This window comes from Dioscorea cayenensis, chromosome 16, assembly GCF_009730915.1.
Source record: "Dioscorea cayenensis subsp. rotundata cultivar TDr96_F1 chromosome 16, TDr96_F1_v2_PseudoChromosome.rev07_lg8_w22 25.fasta, whole genome shotgun sequence".
In the NCBI taxonomy this organism is placed as follows: Eukaryota; Viridiplantae; Streptophyta; class Magnoliopsida; order Dioscoreales; family Dioscoreaceae; genus Dioscorea; species Dioscorea cayenensis.
Window position 1 is genome coordinate 5,013,931 of NC_052486.1, and position 12,292 is coordinate 5,026,222.

A 12,292-nucleotide genomic window follows, 5' to 3' on the forward strand; every position below is an offset into this window, starting at 1 on the left:
CACATTTTCGCCTCTAGTAAGCTATCTCCCACAATTGATGAAGAAAAAGAACACATGGCTCGTGTTCCTTATGCTTGTGCAGTAGGCAGTCTAATGTATGCGATGGTATGTACACGTCCAGATATTTCACAGTGCATCAGTGTGGTTAGCGATTCATGGCAACTCGGGAAGGCTTTCACCGGGAAGCAGTGAAATGGATTCTGAGGTACTTGAAGGGTACCATTAGCATGGGTTTGTGTTTTGGTGGAGAAAGATGTCGCTTGAGTGGGTTTGTGGACTCGGATTATGCAAGTGATCTCAGACCGACGCTGCTCCACTCATCGGGTTATGTATTTCGGATATTTGGTGCTCCAGCTTAGTTGGCGATCGAGATATAAGCTACAGTGGCACTATCTACCACAGAGGCTGAGTATATGGCCGTGGCAGAAGGAGTGAAAGAAGCTTTGTGGTTATGGGGTTTGTTAGATGATTTGGGGATTGAGCAAGGCACGTGGACTTGGGGTGTGACAATGAGTGCAATTCATTTGGCTAGAAATCAGTGCACCATGCTCGCATTTCCAAGCATATCGATGTCCCGAGATCATTTTGTGCGGGATGTAATAGAGGAAGGCTCTATCTCCTCATCAAGGTGCACACCAAAGGACAATCCCCGCGACATATTCACCAAAGTTAGTTCCAAGGAGCAAGTTTCAACATTGTTTGAACTTGCTCAATCTTGATTTATGCTAATAAGGGAATTTTGGGATTGGGAATCGACTATTTGAGTTTGGTGAAGATGTTCTATCTTGATGGTCTCAAAGATGAAGAAATCCTTATTCGCTCCACATTTGGTATCAAAATGAGAAACGAGGTGGAGAATTGTGAAGAGAAACAATGATAAGAAATAACTATGAGTGGCTTTGTGGGCATGTGCGTGTTAGTCACATGTTGACTTATGTTATATAGATATATTAGCATATATATTATTATGTTAGTATATAAGGATATATTAGCATATATTATTATGTTAGTATATATGATATATTAGCATATAATATATGCTAATAAGATTATCTCTCATCGAGTTGGATATGAGGTATATATAACTCAGGATTTTCTTATTGTTTTCTTCTTGAGACGAGCTTGAGAGTTGTTCAAGCCATCGTAGATATTCTTCATAGTGGATTTCAATTCCCCGACCCCCGTGGAGACGTAGGCAAGAGTGCCGAACTCCACGTAATTACTGTGTCGTGGTTTGTGTGTGTTTATCTTTCTTTCTCTATTATAGTCCTATCTTTGCATGTGTTTTGGAGACTAACCTTGACAGGTTATTGGGACATCTACGGGTGTGTTAGTGCTTCCGAAAGGGGTCTTAAGTGAAGCATTAAGTCCCCCCAACAGAAGAAATACAACAGATACATGGATCATGCTACTAGATAATAAATGAACCAAACAAGCTACACACACAAATATAAATGTGAGGGTGATGCCCTAGGTAGAGTGTGATATATTTTAACACTACCTGAATATATATATAATACGTGGTTATTTTTATATCTAATTACAAGATATAATATATTATTAATTTATTTGAGATGCTCCATTATTCTACCAACAATGGAAGGCTTAAATTCTAGTGCCACACTAAAAAAAATTAATCACATCCTAAGATTGACTTATATATTATACTTCCTACGTGCTTTGTTGGTAACTCCTTATTTGATAGGTCTAGTCCATGAGACAAGATCTATTCTCCACTATAAAAAATCTAAATTATAATAACTTGTCTCCTCTCATTTCTCCACCCACCATTTCTTGATTTGACTTTGGTGGAATGCCCACTAATTAAAAATCACAATCACCTGAAATTTCGGGTTCTTCTCTTTCCTATAAATACTACACTTTCTTTACTCTTCCATTGTTGATTAACCTCCATTTCTCTCTCTCTCTCTCTCTCTCTCCAAATATTGAAAGATGAAGGGGATGGACCGGATGGTTGTTATAATCTTAATGGTATTGTTAGCAAGTATGGCGGTGTTAAGCATGGAAGAGGAACAAGAAAAGCATAACTCAAGTGATCAAACAGATATAAACAACCATCATAGCATACCAAGGCCAGAGTTTGGTAGTTGGGATGATAACCAAAACCAGCAAGATGCAAACGCTGATCATCATGGTCAACCTAGCAATGAAATTAAGCAATACACCAAACAATGGCTAACAAAAGCTTTGTAATATGTCAACTTCTTTGTATATATATATATATAACTGTGGTGGTGCTTGGTTCTGTGATGTTAGCCGTTCTTGTGAATAAGAGATATTCATATCACCAGTGTTGCACTCTTTTCTCTCTGTTATTAATTATTATTATCCTTCAAGGTTTGTGTACTTGAGATTTTTGTATCAATGAAAAGGTGTGAAATATATTATATATATACACAACTGCCTATTTTGTAGTCGGTGGATGAAAACAATATGTAAAGATTAGATATGTATATATATGTATGAATGTTGGATTAATTACTATACAATGGCTTATTGTGAAGTTGGTGAAGCCGGTGCGGTTGATGCATGGATAAAAACAAAAGTAAAATTAATTTGAAAAAAATTAGAAAACTTCAATAGTTGTAACCCTTTATACATATGCCCTTTGTACATATGCATGAGTGTTGAGACATGAAAAGATAATAGAAAACTAAGAAATTTTATGAATAAATTGCACCTCATTAATTAGTAAGTTATGAATAATTTTAATGCTGAATATTAGTAAAAAAACATAATATTCATTTGTTTCATTAATATTTAGATTTTTTTGTTTAGTAAACTTTGTTGTCCGCTCTATTTTCTCAGAACAAGTTATTTAAAATGAATCAAATTAAGTCCCCTGCCCTAGATTTTTGTTATATCGAGTTCTTATAGATATGTGCGTGTGTGTACTATATTAAGATACTTAATCTCAAACTAGCTAGTTTATACAATTATAAAGTTCTGGTTATTACAAGTGATAATCCAGTTAAATGATTTAATTTTTTGTTTATGAAATATATAATATGTGACAAAGTGAAATGATTTTTAATTAATTTCTTGAGGATTGTTTATTAAGTTTTCATGTTAATAAAAAAAAGTTAATTTAAGAATCACTAATTTGTCTAGGTTTATCATGTAATACCTTTCTAGAGATTGAATTATTGACACAGTGAACATGACTTGTCCCCTGATATGCAAACAATTATGTGGACTAATTAGGTGATTAAATGTCTTAATTAAATCATTCACCAAATTAAAAGTTTGGTGGGACCAGATTGTCCAAAAACTTGTAAGACATGGCTTTTTCTAGGTCTTCTTGTTTGACTTTTTCTTCATATAAGAGTTTTTGAATTGAGAAAACTTGTTTTTGATTTATTAGTTTAGGCTTTGGTGTCATTGATTAAGTGTTAATCAGTGAAGGATGAGAAAATTATAAGATTGTAATTTACTCTCTTGTCTTTTGTATAACTTTTGTTTAATGAGAAAATATTATGTTTCTCAACAAAAAAATAAAAATAAAAAAATAAAGTAAAATAAAGAAATAAGAAGATAGTTAATTGAAAACGTGCATGATTATTTTAAAAAGAAAAATGAGAGCGATGTTCATGACATAGTTAAGTCAATACAAAAACTTATGCTCAATATACAAATAATATATATATATACTAGCAAACCACTGTACAATATTACATGAAGTTATATACAAACTCTTGCATTGAGTACGTAACTATGTTGATAACATACTTACGTTAATACAAAACTTATGCTCAATATACAAATAATATATATACTAGCAAACCACCGTACAATATTACAAGAAGTTAAATACAAACTCAAGCATTGAGTACGTATACAAATCACATTGAGTACGTAACTATGTTCATACCATACTTAAGTTAATACAAAACTTATATATATGCTCAATATACAAACAATATACAAGCAAACCACCGTACAGTATTACAAGAAGTACTTATATACAAACTCATGCATTGAGTTCTTATACACCTTACTAAGTAAATTACATGCATGCATGCAGGCCCTTGTACTTGAGTACTATATACTATTTCAAACCCTAATTTATCTTCATGACCTAGTTCTTGCCATTACCATCTCCACCAGCTGGCTCATTACCAGGGGTTGTAGGCCAGTTGTTAAACTGATCTCTTGGTATGCTATGATGGTTATCAGTGTTACTCCCACTTGGATAACCTACTACACTTTGATCAACCTTTACATCTTCTTTGTTTGCATTCATTTCATCTATCTTCACAACCCTTGAGACAACAAGATGTGATTTCATGATCATCATAACAAGAAAAAGAAGCACAACCATTTCCATCTTCTTCTTTCCCATGATATATAAAACTTAATTTATATATAAATGTGTGTATATACCTGCAATGATATATATCAAAAAGCATTAATTAATCACCTTATATACTAAGAATTAAACTAGGAAGGAATTAGAACTACAATTACCAAGAAAAGAGTGGTTGTTGACAAGCAAATGACTTGGTTTTACTAAGGAGAAGGTAGGGTATATATAGATGGGAAATTAGTGGAAAGCATTAATGAGTTATGGATTCTCCACAAATGAGACAATACTCAGTGGGTGTACACTTATTATGATTTTTAGTGATGACTTAATGGCATATTTTTCATCCACATTTAGGTCTAGAAATTATAGGTTTTTGAATCTTGTAAGCTAGTGATGTAAAACAACATTATCTTAGTGAATAATTTCTTAGATATTATCTTTTTGGTAACTTTTATGTAAATCTTGATTTTATAGACAAAAGAAACATCAAGAACATCAAATTTAAAATTAATGTAGATGTACATGAAGTGTTAAAAAGGAAAGCGATTGTTTTTAATATGATCTATACTGTATTAATCAATACTCCTTAGCAATTAATACTCAAATACAGTTACTTTGTTGTGTTTCTTGTACAAAGTGTATATCTTAGATTTGATTGCCATTAATTTGTTCAAGATTAGGGTTAAGGGAAAAGTATCATTCTTCTTTAGACAAAGAAGTAGAATACATCGCCATGTATTCAACTTCAAGACGACACACACACACACACATATGTACACACATGCGTATGCTTTTCACAAAATGAAGTTCATTGTATATATAAACATGATGCGACACTAGATTAAGTTTTAGGAAAAGAAATAAGTGATTTTTAGTGAGTGAAAAGCTTTAATTCTTTTGAATAAATGATAAAGTTGTCATTTTTAATAATCAAAATTGGAAATATGGAGAATTTGGAAAGAAAAGATTATGTTTTTTTCTAGTTGGCCACTTAGCAAGTGGAATTTTATCCTTTATTTTGAAGATCATATAATGATATTAAAGTGCAAGAAAAGCCTTAGAATCTCAACTATACATATGAGCTTTAAATTATAGGCTAAGGAATTATTTCACGAGAATTTATATATAACTATAATCTACTGTCCAAGTAATTCACAATTTATAAATCTCAAGACGAATGAGTTGACATTTATGGAATCAAGAAAATTTATTGAGCACTACAATATTCAACTAATAAAGTTAATTTTTTTTCCATGTTACTTCTTACGGGCATTCTCGTATATAAATTCATTGTTGCCTATTATTTTTTATTATATAATTTTTTATATTTATAATATGAGAGGCTAAACTTTTCTTGGTGCCCGGATAATGAATTTTGAGATGATTTATATTTTGATTTTTTTTTAATATTATATTAGCTATGAGTTGTTCTTGTGAATCTACCATGTTACTTCATGCTTGTATTTATTAATGTGAAGTTTCAAATACATATTTGATTTGAATCATTAGAATTGAGAAATCAATTATGCATAGATCACACATATGAGGTAGAGATTGAATGCACACCTAAAGATAGGGTGTATGGTGTTTAACTATATGAATTATGATTAAACTTAATAGAGGATTCACGTAATGTTTTAATACAATTGTAGGGAAATTAACATTGTTGTATGATATTAGGGCTTGATTTGCTAGATTTTTAGGTATTTCTTTGCTTATTTAGTTTAGGGCTTTAGCTAAAATCACTCAATTCCATTGGTTAGATAATTAAAAAAAACAGTTAGTACTAGGAGCACCGGTCCCTGTGAATTTTTTTTTTTTTTTGGGAAAGAGGAGTGGGGCGAACCCACTAGAGACCCAGGGACATGCACAAGCCTCAGTGGAACAAGTGGGGACGGGGCCGCGCTCACATGGGCGCTGGAACCACCCGTACACAACCACTATTCACAATTCCCAGAAATGTGCCCTCAGCCAAGAATCGAACTCTCACCACTCGGTGAGAACTCTATCAGCGACCCGTGTACCAATAGACCCGAAGGTCGTTGGCACCGGTCCCTGTGAATTTGACTACCCTATGCTTAGGGTAACTTTATTACTTGAGCGACCCATATACTTGCGGCTTTGTGCTCATAGTTACTATGTTCGCATACCACCTGCTCTGAAGATTAGGATGAGCCACTAGAGAGAGATTAAAAGAGTGTGAGCGAGAGAGTGGATATTGGGCAATCAAGAGAGATGGTGCTTGTAATCCTTGGAGAGGATGAGTATGAGACTTGTACCCATATTTGTTCTTCTCTTTTAATAGATTTGTCTCTAGGTTTTGCCCCTCTGTAGGCTATTGTTGAGACAAACTGGGCAAACAATCCTTGTGTCTCTTCTCTTGATTTTGTGGTTTGGTTGTGTATATGTGCTTGCATGAAATATTAAGTGATCATCGGCCCACAAGACCCCAGCTGAACTATCAAGAATCTCAAACATATGGGCTTTAATTTATGAACTAAATATTATTTCAAAAGAATTTATAATTATAATTAAATTTCCAAGTAATTCACAACTTATAAATCTCAAGTATAAGTTGACATTCATGCAACCAATCTAATTTACTTACTACAATATTGTTGAGCTAATAAAGTTAATTTGCTCCTTGTTCTAATTATAATTTCTCTTAATTAAGTCGTATGTATGTCATGTATTGTCTTATATGAATTCATTTCTGTGTTATATAAATAAGACATGCATAAGTAATTAATCTCTAAAATATAAGTGATGCATGAATCAACTAAGTTAGTGCATACCCTTTTCTCATTGAATTTAAGATATCATAATAAAATGTATAAAAGAAGTTTTTGTATGCATGAATCTAATTAATATTAATTTAGGGGAGTGTGAAATCAGTTAGTCGTACACTTCAAATTCAATGTCATATAAAGTGGGCCATATATTTCAAACAAAACATGTGAATGAACTGAATCTGATTCCAAGTTCTTTTAATTTATACTTTGAACTTAATAATTAATTCAACTTCATTTAAAAAAAAATTAGTAGTTGAATAAAATTCAAATTAAGTGGTCTCAAACTTGCAACTAGTTTGATACCCTTGCACAGACTTTTGTATTAGTACTACATATATTAATTTATACATGTATATATATATATATGATCATCCGTATGTAATTCATTAGGGTACGTATATATAACATTGTTGAGATGATGGACAAATACTATTTGAATGATGTAAATAGTCAAATCAGGGTCCTTAATTTGTTCATCACCTAAAAATTTAGTACACAATGCATGCAACTTGGTTTTAGAGAAATATGCAAGAAATTGCAGCATATATATATATAATCATAAACTTCTATATGAAAATGTACTACCCAACAGTATTTAAGTTGGAGAAGCAAAGTTTAATTTTGCGACATTTATTCTGTATATTAATAATCTAAGCACGTTTAAAATAATAACTCCATTTAATTAATTTTTTGTACTAAGTCAATTAAATTGTGCATTACTTTGTCAATGAAATTTGAAAATTGAAAACTAGTACAATTTAATTGTTCCCCATACAATTCATTCTTTTATTTATTTTTTTCTTTTCTCAATAAAAATTAAAAAGAACAAAGGTTTTTTTTGTTTTTGTTTGCATAGCCCTGCAAAAATTGAAAAACCTTTTATAGGTCATTATAAAAATAATATTTACATATTGCCAGAAATTATTTTGTATACTTGTATATACCTTTCAGACTAAGAACGAACTAAACTATTTTATAATAAAAAAAACCATTATTTATCTTCCTCCCTTCATTTATGTTGGGGAAAAAATGGAATAAAAACAAAGATAAATTTATATTAATTTTTATAAAACTTGTTGCTAGATCCATTGGTTTGTGGATAATAATTAAATATAATTTTTATCAGAGTATATTAGTAATTATGCACTTGGACAGGGGCACGTAACTAATTAAGCAAGTAATTTTTCCACAAAAACTAATCACAAAAGTCAAGCAAATAAACACTAAACACATTTAATGTGTTGCAAACGTTCGTTTTATATGTTTTTAGAAAATCTATATATGAAAAGCAGCCTTCAATATTCAAACCATTTCAATCTAAGCTTTTGCAAGGAATGAAAGAAGATAACAATGATCAGTTCATCCACCCTCTTCCGTCTCCTCCTCCTCTTCTCCCTCTTCTTCTCTTGGTTTCCAAATGCAAAGCCTCAAGAAATTGGTATATATACTTCTTAACTTCATATATATATATATATATATATATAATATATATAGTTTTTAACTTAATTAATGTATATGTATATATGTATGTGTAGAGGATGAGAAGGAGTTTAGCTACATTCCTACAACCAATCAAATTTACTTACTACAATATTGTTCAGCTAATAAAGTTAATTTGCTCCTTGTTCTTATTATAATTTCTCTTAATCAAGTCGTATGTATGTCATGTATTGTCTTATATGAATTCATTTCTGTGTTATATAAATAAGACATGCATAAGTAATTAATCTCTAAAATATAAGTGATGCATGAATCAACTAAGTTAGTGCATACCCTTTTCTCATTGAATTTAAGATATCCTAATATCATGTATAAAAGAAGTTTTTGTATGCATGAATCTAATTAATATTAATTTAGGGGAGTGTGAAATCAGTTAGTCGTACACTTCAAATTCAATGTCATATAAAGTGGGCCATATATTTCAAACAAAACATGTGAATGAACTGAATCTGATTCCAAGTTCTTTTAATTTATACTTTGAACTTAATAATTAATTCAACTTCATTTAAAAAAAAATTAGTAGTTGAATAAAATTCAAATTAAGTGGTCTCAAACTTGCAACTAGTTTGATACCCTTGCACAGACTTTTGTATTAGTACTACATACATTAATTTATACATGTATATATATATATATGATCATCCGTATGTAATTCATTAGGGTACGTATATATAACATTGTTGAGATGATGGACAAATACTATTTGAATGATGTAAATAGTCAAATCAGGGTCCTTAATTTGTTCATCACCAAAAAATTTAGTACACAATGCATGCAACTTGGTTTTAGAGAAACATGCAAGAAATTGCAGCATATATATATATATAATCATAAACTTCTATATGAAAATGTACTACGCAACAGTATTTAAGTTGGAGAAGCAAAGTTTAATTTTGCGACATTTATTCTGTATATTAATAATCTAAGCACGTTTAAAATAATAACTCCATTTAATTAATTTTTTGTACTTAGTCAATTAAATTGTGCATTACTTTGTCAATGAAATTTGAAAATTGAAAACTAGTACAATTTAATTGTTCCCCATACAATTCATTCTTTTATTTATTTTTTTCTTTTCTCAATAAAAATTAAAAAGAACAAAGGTTTTTTTTGTTTTTGTTTGCATAGCCCTGCAAAAATTGAAAAACCTTTTATAGGTCATTATAAAAATAATATTTACATATTGCCAGAAATTATTTTGTATACTTGTATATACCTTTCAGACTAATAACTAACTAAACTATTTTGTAATAAAAAAAACCATTATTTATCCTCTTCCCCTCATTTATGTTTGGGGAAAAAATGGAATAGAAACAAAGATAAATTTATATTAATTTTTATAATTGTTGCTAGATCCATTGGTTTGTGGATAATAACTAAATATAATTTTATCAGAGTATATATATTAGTAATTTTGCACTTTGACAGGGGGGCACGTAACTAAGCAAGTAATTTTCCACAAAAACTAATCACAAAGTCAAGCAAATAAACACTAAACACATTTAATGTGTTGCAAACGTTCGTTTTATATGTTTTAGAAAATCTATAAATGAAGCAGCCTTCAATATTCAAACCATTCCAATCTTAGCTTTTGCAAGGAATGAAGAAGATAACAATGATCAGTTCATCCATCCCCTCTTCCATCTCCTCCTCCTCTTGTCCCTCTTCTTCTCTTGGTTTCCAAATGCAAAGCCTCAAGAAATTGGTATATATGCTTCTTAACTTCTATATATATATATATATATATATATATATATATATATATATAGATATAATTTTTAACTTAATTAATGTATATATATATATATATATGTATGTGTAGAGGATGAGAAGGAGTTTAGCTACATTCCTGGGAGTCCAAATGGTCCTGAACGTTGGGGAGAGCTTCATCCGGAGTGGGAGGAAATGTAGCAACGGCATGATGCAGTCTCCTATTGATTTGACTTATCAGAGGTTAGATTGGATCCAAGTTTTGGGGATGCTGAACTAGGAATTATAAGGCCACTAATGCAAAGCACTGAAGAACCGTGGACATGATATAATGGTAAGCACGTTAATTAATATTAGAGTTTCATGCATGCATAACTTGATCGGATGTGTACTAAGGGTTTGTGAAGATTCAAGCTATTCATGAGTTGCTCAATCTTGACAATTTGGTTTATACTCATATATATATATATATATATATATACATATATATATAACTTGTTGATATAAAATTTGGCTTAGTTTGGAATTGATTTAATTATATGGATTGGTGAATGCAGTTGGAATGGGTGGGTGATGCTGGTTTTTTGTCAATCAAGGGAACAGTGTACTTTCTCAAGCAAGTTCATTGGCATTCTCCTTCCGAGCATGCCATCAATGGCATAAGGTCTCTCTTTAATTTATTTTTCTCATTTTTATTTATATATTCTTCTGATTGAAAGTCAACTTGAAATTTTTCCATATTAGGTCTTTTGATAATAAATATATATACACATCTTTTTGATAAATATTATTGTTGAATTTGTTTAGGTATGCTCTTGAGGCTCACATGGTCCATCAGAGCCAAGACCTAAAAATAGCTGTTATTGGTATCATCTACACAATTGGTTATCTGACCAATTCTTAAAGAAAAAGTAATCATATATTTTTAATATTTTTCTATAATTAAGAACTTAATTATTAGTTAACATATCAATAATATAACTTCTTTTTGATAGCTTGAAAATAATATCAGACAACTTACAAACACCGGAGTTCTTCAAGTAAACGCAGGAGTTGTTGATCCAAAAGATGTAAGGATAGAAGGCAACCAATACTAACGATATATGGGTTCTTTAACTACTCCACCTTGCAGTGAAAAATGTTACATGGACCATCATTAAGAAGGTAATTAAGAATTTAAAATCTAAACATAGAATATATACATAAATATATATGTATATCTATATTGTTCATGTTAACCTGTTTGATTATGTTTTTATAGATTAAAACTGTTTCACAAGAGCAAGTGGACTTGTTGAGGGAGGCAGTGCATGATGTGAGTTTTTCTCTTTTAACCTAATTACATTCTATTTAAGAAGTTTTTAATGATTAATAACATGCATTTTTGATAATTGATTATTTATTTTCAGGATGCGATGAATCAATGCAAGACCACTGCAACCAATCAATGACCGTTACATTAAGTTATATAAATCCTTTTCTTCAAAAACTTGAAGCCATGTAATATGCTTCTTATAGCGCACATATATATATATATATATGTATACTCTTGTAACACTGGTGATGGCTAAATAAAAAAAGAGTGAATTAATAAAGAGTGCTAATATTTCACATATAATTGTACTCTATATTCCAGACCATAATGTGGCCGAATTTTTCATCTCCAAGGGAAAACATTATTATTACTTGTCATATAAATTCCAAATTCTCCTTTGTTGTGTTGTAAACATTATTTTTCATCAACATGGCTGACTTTAGATTATTAGTAACCACTGGTTTGAATGAGAAAAAGAATAGATCTAGAGGGCCCAAAATGAATTGGCTTATTCGGAAAAAAGCCTTGTTTTTTGGAAGCTAATATTTCACATATTGTACCATATATACCAGGCCATAATATTATATATATATCTTCGATACTCTCTATATATACATCCTCCCATATATATATATATCTATGCATGTG

The 12,292-nt window shown here is 30.7% G+C and overlaps 1 pseudogene; it reads left to right on the forward strand.

Annotated features, from left to right (window-relative positions):
- Positions 1-10,630: 10,630 nt before the first annotated feature.
- On the forward strand, positions 10,631-11,823 carry LOC120278455 (annotated as a pseudogene).
- The last annotated feature ends 469 nt before the right edge of the window (positions 11,824-12,292 follow it).